The following is a 10984-nucleotide window of genomic DNA, read 5'->3' on the forward strand; positions in this document are numbered from 1 at the left end:
TAAGAGGAGAAAGAAACCAATCTGGATTTCAAAGGAGATGGATGAAAAAATAAAATGAACAGCATTCAGGAAGTATAAAGGTTCCCAAAAAGAGGAACACAGGAAAGAATATCTGGTGAAACTGAGGGAGATGAAGAAAGAAATCGGTAAGCAAAAGGACAAGCAAAAGAAAAGATTCCTAAAGAGATAAAGCGAGGTGACAAAACATTTTCAGATATATCAGAGAAAGACAGGAGGCCCATAGTGGTATAATGAAATTGAAAGGTGATGAAAAGCAATGGATGGAAAATAATGAAGAAGTGGTAGAAATATTAAACAAATACTTCAGCTGGGTATATACTAAAGAAGACCCTGGAGCAGGACCATTGCTGTTTGACCGATCCCTGAGGATCGGTCAAACAGCAATGGTCAAAAAGAGTGTGGAGCTGGTGGCATGGTTGGCCATGCCTACACGGGGATGGAGCGGGCCTCCTGCCCAGAAAGGTGATGGTAGCCGACCGTGGTGGTTTGCGGCCGGTGAGTGCAATAGTACCCCCTCCTCTATGCGCCTTCCCTGAGAGCTTAGGTTTCTTGGGGTTGTCAATGTGGAATTGTCTAATCAGACCCTTGTCTAAGATATTGGAAGTGGGCTCCCATGTGTTCTTTTCTGAACCTAAGCGTTTCCAAGAAATCAGGTATTCCTATCTCTTATGGCATCGTCTCACATCCAGGACCTCCTTTACCTTATAAATCTGATCCTCCTCAGATGACAGGTTTTGGAGTTCAGGAAGTTTTCAGTGGGGCCATGACAGGACCAGAGGCTTGAGGATGGAGACATGGAAGGTGTTATAGATATTCAAAGATGAAGGCAATCACAACTGATATGTGATAGGTCCAATACACCTGATGATTTGAAAAATATACGATATAGCAAGGAGCCAATTTCATGGAGGGTACCCTGAGTTTGATGTGGCGAGTGCTGAACCAGACCCTATCCTCGGGGTTGAATTGGGGCGCCTACCACCGGTGTTTGTCTGCCATCCTCTTTGCTTTATGTGCTGTTTCCTGGATCCTATTTTCAGTTCCAGTCCAAAGTTTCTGGCGTTCCCGGGCAGTCATCTGGGCTGCTGGAGAAGGTACTGAGAATGATATAGGAGTGGTGGCATGGGTTGTTTACCATACACAATGAGGAATGGTGAGGATCTGGTAGCTGAGATGATGTGTGAGCTATGGGAAAATATGGTGCAAGGGAAAAGGGTGGCCCAGTCATCTTGGTTGTCATTCACAAAGGACCAGAGGAAAGTCTTCAAGGTGCGGTTCATTCGCTCTGCTTGGCCATTACCCTGGGGGTGATAGGAGGTAGTGAAATCCAACTGAATGTTAAATTTGTGGCACAATGAGCGCCAGAATTTGGCGATAAATTGGACCCTTCAGACAAGAGACAAAATGTTGTGGAAGTCCATGCAGGCGGAAAATGTGAGTGGTGAAGAGTTTCGCCAGCTCCGGAGCAAAGGAAGGCTGGAAAGAGCAGTAAAATAGGCCAGCTTTGAGAAGCGATCTATGATGACCCAAATTGCGCAGCAGCCACTTGAGAGGGGAAGGTCCACCACAAAATTGGTGGACAGGTGTGTCCAGGGTTCCTTGGGGGCTGGAAGTGGCTGACAGTGGCTGTATCATCGGCTTTTGTTGGGCATAGATAGGACATAATTCCATATAGACCTTGACATCCTTCTCTATGTGCGGTCACCAGTAGTACCGTTGTAGAAGCTGCAGGGTTCGGGTCCTTCCTGGATGACCCACAGTGTCTGAGTCATGGGCCCACTCCAATACCTTTTGGCGGTGCTGCAGTGGAACTACAGTCTTCCCAGGAGGAGACAGCTGGGCTGTGGCAAGGAGTATACGCACCCAGGGCCGGAGAGAGCAGGAATTAGGCTTGTGCCAGCTAAGAAAAGTAGGCCCCTATGTAAAGTTCTGTTGTGATACTTAATAAGATAAATCGTTTTATAAATTTCCCAAATAATTTTTATTTATTTAAGAAGGCTTTGCGAGCTTTTTTGTCAGCAAATTATTCAATTACAATTAAAATTTTTATTTATATATGTTAGAAATAGATATATTTAGCTTTTAAAAAAAATTTTGCCCAACAAAAGTAGGCCCCTTGAACACTGTAGGCCCTAGCCAAATGGCCATGTTGGCAGCCCCTCTCTCCTCCGGGTCAATGATGTAGCCCAGGGTTTTGGGCGCATCCTACGCATTGAATGCTCGTGAGAGAGCATTTGCCCAGATGTTCTTGGAAGCCGGCCTATAGGGTAGCACAAAGTTGAAGCGTCTGAAGAATAAAGACCAGCGGGCATGGAGGGTATTCAAGTGCTGGGCATGGCGAAGATACTCTAGGTTTTTATGATCACCTTCCAACCACTGGAGCCACTCTTCGAAGGCTAATTTGATAGTCAGTAGTTCTTTACCACAGATGTCAGGGGAAAACTTCAGGGAGAAGGAGCAGGGTCGTAAGGATCCCTGTTGGAGTGTTGACTCAGTATTGTTCCCACAGCCATGGAGGAGGTGTCCACTTCCAGGATAAATGGACGTAAGGTATCCGGATGACGCAAATATGTGTCTTGAAAGGCTTGCTTCAAGTTGTTGAATGTTGTAATTGCTTCAGGAGGCCAATTCTTGGGATTGGCCCCATTTTTAGTGAAAGCGGTGAGTGGAGCGATGAGTTGGGAGTACCGAGGAATGAAGTGTCTATAGAAGTTCACGAATCCCAGGAAGCATTGCAGGGCCCGAAGGCTGAACGTTTGGGGCCACTTTTGGATGCAAGAGACCTTCTCTGGGTCCATGTGGAATCCAGTATTGGATGCAATCTACCCCAGGAAGTGGAGTGATTCACGCTCAGACATTTCTCAAGTTTGGCATACAGTTTGTAGATTCACAATCACTGGAGAACTAGCCTGACGACCCACCAGTGAGTGTGGAAATCCTTGGAGTAGATGAGGACTTCATCTAGATATACTATGACACTTGTGTGTAACAGGTTCCTGAAGACCTCATTCATCAATTGCTGGAACATTGCAGGGGCATTACACAGGCTGAATGGCATGATTAGGTATTCATAGTGACCATCTCTTGTGCTGAATGCATTCTTCCTCTCATTGCCCAGTCTGATCTGGACCAAGTTATACACACCCTGAAGGTCCAGCTTAGTAAAGACCTTGGCTCCTTGCAGTCAGTCCAGGAGTTCTGGAATGAGGGGCAAAGGATAATTAACCCTCTTAATTTGGGCATTCAGGCCCCAATAGTCATTACAAGGCCTGAGTGTACCATCTTTCTTGGCGACAAAGAAGAACCCTGCTCAAACTGGAGAGGTGGAGGGCCAGATAAATCCTCTCTCCAGGTTCTCCTGCATATATTGTGAAATGGCCTTGGTCTCTGGGAAAGCAGAGGATATGCACGATCCCGGGTGGCATTGTACCTAGCAGGAGATCAATGGCACAATTGAACGGTTGGTGTTCCAGAACTGTCAGCCATTTTCTTTGAGAAGATGTCCTCAAACTCTGTATACTGAGGAGGCAGGTTCAAGGAGGCCGTTGCCATAGAGACGAGGGTCATTGAACCTGAAGAAGACAAGCAGACTGGCAGCAGGGCCCCCATGAAGTCAGTTGCAGTGTCCCCAGTCGATACTGGGAGAGTGTAGCTGTCACCATGGCAGTCTCAGGACAATAGGGTGCACCAATTTCTCAAAGACATGAAAGCTGATGCTCTCCTTGTGCAAGACACTGGTACGTAAATGCACCTGTGCGTTGATCTGAGTCATATGCCCAGGAAGAAGATCCCCGTGGATGGAGGAGACTACAAGCGGTGGTGACCTGGGTAGTGTTGGCAGGGCTAGCTGAGTAACCAGGTCATTCAGGATGAAGTTCCCACCAGCTCTAGAGTCCATAAGCACTAGGGTAGGAAACGTATATTGTGGAAGAACAATGGATATGGGAATCATACATTGGGGAGCAGGAGAAGCACAGCCTAGGGTCATCTCCTCACTGACACCTAGGCTTGGTAGTTTCCATGTCTCTCAGGGCATTGTGCCAGGAGGTGACCCTGCCCGGCACAGTAGAGACAGAGCCTCAGCGTGCATCTCCACTGCCTCAGATGACTCTGGTCCAACTGCATGGGTTCTTCTGAGCAAGGTGGACTGGCCTCTGCTGTGGGGTTCAGTTCCAGGGGACACGAGAAGGACATGTTGCGACTGCGGGCCTTTGGATCCTGTTGCGAGTTGCGGATATGCGGTCACTTCTCAAGGGGGATTGTGAGCCCTTGGGTCAGGATGCAGGACAATACGCAATGATGGTGAGAGAGAGCAACGTGACGATACCTCAGGAACTTGGAATGGTGATGAAGATTGGAATTCCACTTGCAAAGAGCAAGGGCTGGACAGAAGCTGTAGATTCAAGATGACTCGCCACATTGAGATCTAGGCGGAGAGGAACCACAATGTGATATCTCAGGAGAACCGGAGTGGCATCCAGGAGTAGAATCACTTGTACAAGCAGAGACAAAGTCTTGGCTATGGATGGTCCACGACAAGCACCAGAACATAGCAAGCAAGGACTGAGTTGGAAATGGTGAGACAGACCTAGGTCTAGGGTGGAGGCACCTCCTGCAGGTCATACAAACCCAAGGACCTGGAGTTGCTGTGGAGTGTACTCTAATTGGATATCTACTCCCTTAAGCTTGAAGATACTTTGCAATAGGGATGTGAATCGTTTTAGGACGATTAAAATTATCGTCCGATAATTTTAATATCATCTTAAACCGTTATGGAACACAATACAATAGAGATTCTAACGATTTATCGTTATAAATCGTTAGAATCGTGAGCCGGCACACTAAAACCCCCTAAAACCCACCCCGACCCTTTAAATTAAATCCCCCACCCTCCCGAACCCCCCCCCAAATGAGTTAAATAACCTGCGGGTCCAGCGGCGGTCCGGAACGGCAGCGGTCCGGAACGGGCTCCTGCTCCTGAATCTTGTTGTCTTCAGCCGGCGCCATTTTCCAAAATGGCGCCGAAAAATGGCGGCGGCCATAGACGAACACGATTGGACGGCAGGAGGTCCTTCCGGACCCCCGCTGGACTTTTGGCAAGTCTCGTGGGGGTCAGGAGGCCCCCCACAAGCTGGCCAAAAGTTCCTGGAGGTCCAGCGGGGGTCAGGGAGCGATTTCCCGCCGCGAATCGTTTTCGTACGGAAAATGGCGCCGGCAGGAGATCGACTGCAGGAGGTTGTTCAGCGAGGCGCAGGAACCCTCGCTGAACGACCTCCTGCAGTCAATCTCCTGCCGGCGCCATTTCCCCCACGAGACTTGCCAAAAGTCCAGCGGGGGTCCGGAAGGACCTCCTGCCGTCCAATCGTGTTCGTCTATGGCCGCCACCATTTTTCGGCGCCATTTTGGAAAATGGCGCCGGCTGAAGACAACAAGATTCAGGAGCAGGAGCCCGTTCCGGACCGCTGCCGTTCCGGACCGCCGCTGGACCCGCAGGTTATTTAACTCATTTGGGGGGGGTTCGGGAGGGTGGGGGATTTAATTTAAAGGGTCGGGGGTGGGTTTTAGGGGGTTTTAATGTGCCGGTTTTGCGATTTTTAGATTTTTCACGATTTTTCACGATATTTTACCCCCCCAAACGGCAACAATACGATTCCCTCCCCCTCCCAGCCGAAATCGATCGTTAAGACGATCGAGGACACGATTCACATCCCTACTTTGCAATTAAGTCGGACTTGGTACTGGAGGTAGAAGCCTTGGCGCAGGTGCCTCCTGCAGGTCGTATGGAAGCCAGGAAGATGAACCAACATCGCAGTGGAAAGAACGGAGATAGTCTCTGTAACAGTGGCAGGGGCCTTCTGCAGGTCGAAGGTTCCAGGACTGGTCTGGACTTAGAGAAGATCTGGATGCAGGTGCCTCATGCAGGTCGTGGGATCCAGACAACTAAAGAGGAGAAACAAGCGACACACACACACACAAAAAAATTCTTAACTAAGAACAAAAATAAAAAAATCCAGGAAGCTTGGAGGAAAAGCTTCTGGGCAAGAAACAGGTTAACAAAGTGCCCAGGAACTTGAAGCAAAATTCTAGGCAAAATCAAGGCTAACAAAAAATGTCCAAGAACTTGAGCCCATCACAGGCATAGCTCACCGAGCTCGTAGCCTTCGGATCCTGTTGTGACCACGGGCCTTCGGATCCTGTTGCGAGTTGCAGAGGCACGGTTGCTTCTCAAGGGGGATTGTGAGCCCTTGGGTCATGGCGTGTCTCAGAGAAGAGCCCCAAGACATACCATGAGAGGTGAGCGAGTACAAGCATGGGTGGAGCAGGAATGAGGCTAGACTGAAGGCAAGCAATAACTGGAACAGGAGCAAGGCAGGCTCAGCCCTCCACTGGACTTACACGCACCAATGAGACCCAGCAATGCAATGCTGGTCTCGAGAGTAGCCCTCCGGCGATAGCCCTTCTGGACCCACTGCTTGGGAATGACAAATGCGTGAAGCCAGATGGAGGCTGAGGGCAGGGACAAGAAGACTCAGATGAAGACTCAGGATATTCAGAAAACTCAGACATAGACTCGGGTTACTCGGAAGATTCAGATGTAGACAAGGATACTCTGAGGACTCAGACATAGACTAGGATGATCAGAGGACTCAGACGTAGACTTGGACTTGGGTTCATGTTACTCAGAAGACTCAGACAAGGATTCAAGTTAATAGGAAGTCTCAGGCAAGGATACAGGAGAAAGTACTGGGTGAGGGCTACATTGCAGCGCGCCCTACACAGCCGCCTATGGCTGGTCGCGGACCACACTGAAAGCGAAGCAGACCCCAGACGAGGCAGTGGAACTTGAAGCCAGGACATAAAGTCTAGAGGACGTGAATGAAGAGTGGGTGGCTCGCGGGAATGACGGCTACTGCCTGGAGATAATACCCTTATTCAATAAACATACACATGGTTAATGCGACTCCAATGCTCTAAGCTTCAACGGAAAGAGGAAATGTGGAAAGATTTGCATTCACAAAAAGCAGGGAGTAGCTTGCTTGTTACGGTGGTTACTACCCCAAACCAAATAAGCCTGATACTTCACTTTCAATACTTATCCAGCATAGCTCTCTGCTTCAACGGCAGGGGAGAAAGACCTATACTTCACGCATATCCTGCATAGATCTCTGCTTCAACGGCAGGGGAGAAAGACCGATACTTCACGCATATCCAGCATAGCTCTCTGCTTCAACGACAGGGGAGAAAGACCGATACTTCACGCATATCCAGCATAGCGCTCTGCTTCAACGGCAGGGGAGAAAGTCCGATACTTCACGCATATCCAGCATAGCTCTCTGCTTCAACGGCAGGGGAATGAAGAAAAGTGGATCTATATACAGACAACAACCAACAAGGACTGAATTACATAGTCTGGGTAAACAAATAAGCATGGGTGTAGCTTGCTTATTGTGGCGGTGACTACCCCTAACTAATTAAGCTAGATATTCACTTAGATGCAGTTCCAACACTGCTCTCTGCATTAATGGTGGGGGTGGAAGGGAAATAGAACCAAAAGGTTACTAAGAGCCAAGACTAACAGAAGTATGAGAAAAAAAAATAAAGTGCAAAGCTTACTGGGCAGACTGGATGGGCCATTTGGTCTTCTTCTGCAGTCATTTCTATGTTTCTATAACATGACGAAGATTCAAGACAGGACTGCAATGAGGCACACCCTATACAGCCGCCTGTGGCTGGTCGCTTACCATGCTGAAGCAGAGCAGGTTCTGGCAGAGTCTTAGGCATGGATGGAAGCAGGCACAAGGTACTCCAGAGAGTGGGACGGGATTCAAGACTCAGGATTCAGAAGCTGGCATTAAAAACAGGAGTCTTCTGAAGGCTTGCGCTGCTGACAAGAAGAAGGCCTTGTACCATGAGACACCCTACACAGTCCTCCATGGAAAGGTGTACAGATGAGGGACCTGGGAACTGGACAAAGAGCTGAAGATGAGACGGACGGAGTCAGGAGAGGAACATCGGATATCAGGAATGTGGAACATGGTACCTCTGAACATGGAACATCAGGACATCAAACATCTGGACTTCAGGAAAACTGGATATCTGGATCATCAGGAACATGAAACAAACGATGAAGGAGCTCCGACAAGGGACGAGACCAGTAATATCAAGGTGAAGAAGTTCAGGAACACAAAGAACATGGAACAAAGATCCATCAAGGCACAGGAAGACTACAGAAGACCTGGATCGGAAGGAAGATCTCAAATACTGTGCAGACCAGATCCAAAGACCCTAAGGGAAAGAAGCAGTGCCCTTTTATAGGGCTGATCCAGGCAAAGGCTGATGACATCATCTGGTGGAGCTGCGGGCTTTTCCTGCCACTGGCCCTTTAAATTCAGAAGAAGAGGCCCGTGCCCGCGCCTAGGGAGAGTCCGGAGGAACAGAGGCCTGCAGTGGCATCCTGTCACATGGGGAGCCAAGCTGGAGGTGGCAGCTTTCTGCCGCGGAGAAGGTCCTGGTGGCGGTGCAAGACCGCAAAGGTAGAGGCAGCACTGGCAGCGGCTTTCGGCCACTAGTAGGAATCCCGTTGGCGGCTTCCCTGCCACAGAGGTGGAGTCAGCAGCGGCATCCCAGGCCATGAAGATAGAGGAGCAGCAGTGGCTTCCCAGCTGCAGAGAGGGACTGAGGCAGCCCCTCCTGCTGTGAGAGCAGCATCGGGCCGCTAAGCAGCGGTAGTCCGGGGTGGCATAGGCCGCATCAACGGGGACCGGCTGCATCGGAGTTAAGCGGTAGGTGGAGGGCCTGCTTGTGGGATGGGCTCCATGAGCAGGATCGTAACAGGACAGTGCAAGGGTTATTGGCCCGTGGAGCATCCTGGATTCCTGAAGATGCTACTGGATGTGACAGTCTATTTTTCCCGTAAGGTCATTAAGGGCATCCAGATTATCCGGGAGTTCTTGTGCTGCTAGGTCGTCTTTAATCTGAGAAGATAGTCCCTCCAGGAAGATACTTTTGAGGCTATCCTCTTGCAGCCTAGCTCTGCAGCCAGTGGAACTCAATAGCATACTCCGCTAGTGTCTTCGAGCCCTGGCGAAGATGGAGAAGGTCAGAACTGGTGGTGGTTAGGCTCCTGGGCTCATCAAAGACCATCTTAAAATTCTGCACAAAATGAGGCAAATCCTGCAGCAAGGGGGTCCCCTTTCTCCCATAGATGGGAGGCCCAGGCCAAGGCATTCCCATCCAAAAGGGAGAGGATAAACTTCATTTTGAAGGCATCATTGAAGAATTGGACTGGCTGCAGGGTGAAGTGCATGAAGCAAAGGTTCAGAAATCCCCGGCACTGCTTAGGATATCCCATGTACTGGGGAGTTGCCGGGAGGCAAAGAGTAGCCAATGCGGGCATCGCGGCAGACATGATTGGAATATTGGTGCCAGTAGGGCTAGAAAGGTCTAGGCAGATCATGGGGCACTCTCAGTGGCTGCCAGCATGTCCAGGCTGTTGTATCTTCTGGGCCAAGCCAGGAATGGCCAGCAGGCCAGGAAGATCCGCCGGATCCATGGCCTCAGCAAACTGTTGGTCGGTGGACCTCCTGAGCTGAGATGAGGTTGGCACCACCTACAGGAAGGAACCTCCTGAAAGTCCTCATCATCAAGAGGTAGGTACAGTCAGTGCGGAGACCCAACAGGACCTTCACCAATACCAGCCCTTGAGTACCAGGGCCGGCTGGACTTAGCTGCATGTCTTCGGATGTTGATGAATCCCATGAAGACAGCAGACAGATGGAGTCAGGCATACCAGAAGTTGGGGCCGGTAATAAGCAACGGAGTCCAGGTGGAGGTCAATGGTAGGGGCAGGTGGCGAGCAAGGAAGAACTGAAGAGCAGGCTGGAGGTTGAGGCAGGCAGCTGGTGACGCGAAATCCAGAGAACTACCAAGGTCAGAACTAGAGAAGCAGTCATGGGGTCAGAGGAGAGGAGCAGGTACCAAGAGCAAAGAGACAGGAAGTGGAACGCGGAGTCAGGAACTGTAATGCGGAGTCAGGAGCAACCAGTTACTCTTAGCAGAATGGAACCTGTTCCTGAGGCAAGGAGGAAGTGGCAAGGCTGGGTTTTATAGTTCCCCAGACTGATGTCATACGCAGTGGCCATAGGGAACGTTTCCTCTGCTGGCCCTTTAAATTGGAGTGAGAGACACGTGTGGGCATAGAGGGACTGGTGGGAGAGATGGTGTTGGCGGCGTCAGGTGAGGCGGAAGCAGCGATCTCAGCCACCGGACCCAAGCGTGGAGATGGCAGCGTGGTGGGCCGTGCCTGCAAGGGGTTGGAGTGGGCCTCCAGCCCCGAAAGGTGGGATAGCCAGCCATGGTGGTTTTGCAGCTGGTGAGCGCAACACATATTTGCAATATCAAACTATACCATCTGATGGTCACTGGTGCTGAGATGTGCACCTACTCAGACATTAGCAACATTATCTCCATTTGTGAGCACTAGGTCGAGTATCACACCCTCCCTTGTGAGCTGTATTACCATTTGTTTGAACAGAGCTCTTTGAAGGGCATTCACTCTTTCTCTACTTCTGGCAGATTCCGTTGAAGGGATATTCTAATCTATATCCTGAAGATTAAAATCTCCAATGAGAATCACTTCTCCCTTCTTTCCCACCTTTTTGGATGTCCTTGACTAGATCTCTGTCCAGCTCTTCTGTCTGAATCAGAGGCCTGTATACCACACCGATGTAAATGGAAGCACCATCTTCTTTTATTAGGCTAGCTCATAATGCTTCTTCCTTATTCCATATCCCTTGCATTTCAGTTAGACTAAAACTGTGAAAGATTTCAAAGCGGCGTGGGATAAACACTGTGGATACATAAAGGCTAGAGGATGGGAATGAAGAGTAGCGCCATGGGGGTGGTTTGCTGGAATGTTTACTACCTGGTGATTACTACTGTTACTCAAAATAATCCCTTGCAC

This window comes from Rhinatrema bivittatum, chromosome 10, assembly GCF_901001135.1.
Source record: "Rhinatrema bivittatum chromosome 10, aRhiBiv1.1, whole genome shotgun sequence".
Lineage (NCBI taxonomy): Eukaryota > Metazoa > Chordata > Amphibia > Gymnophiona > Rhinatrematidae > Rhinatrema > Rhinatrema bivittatum.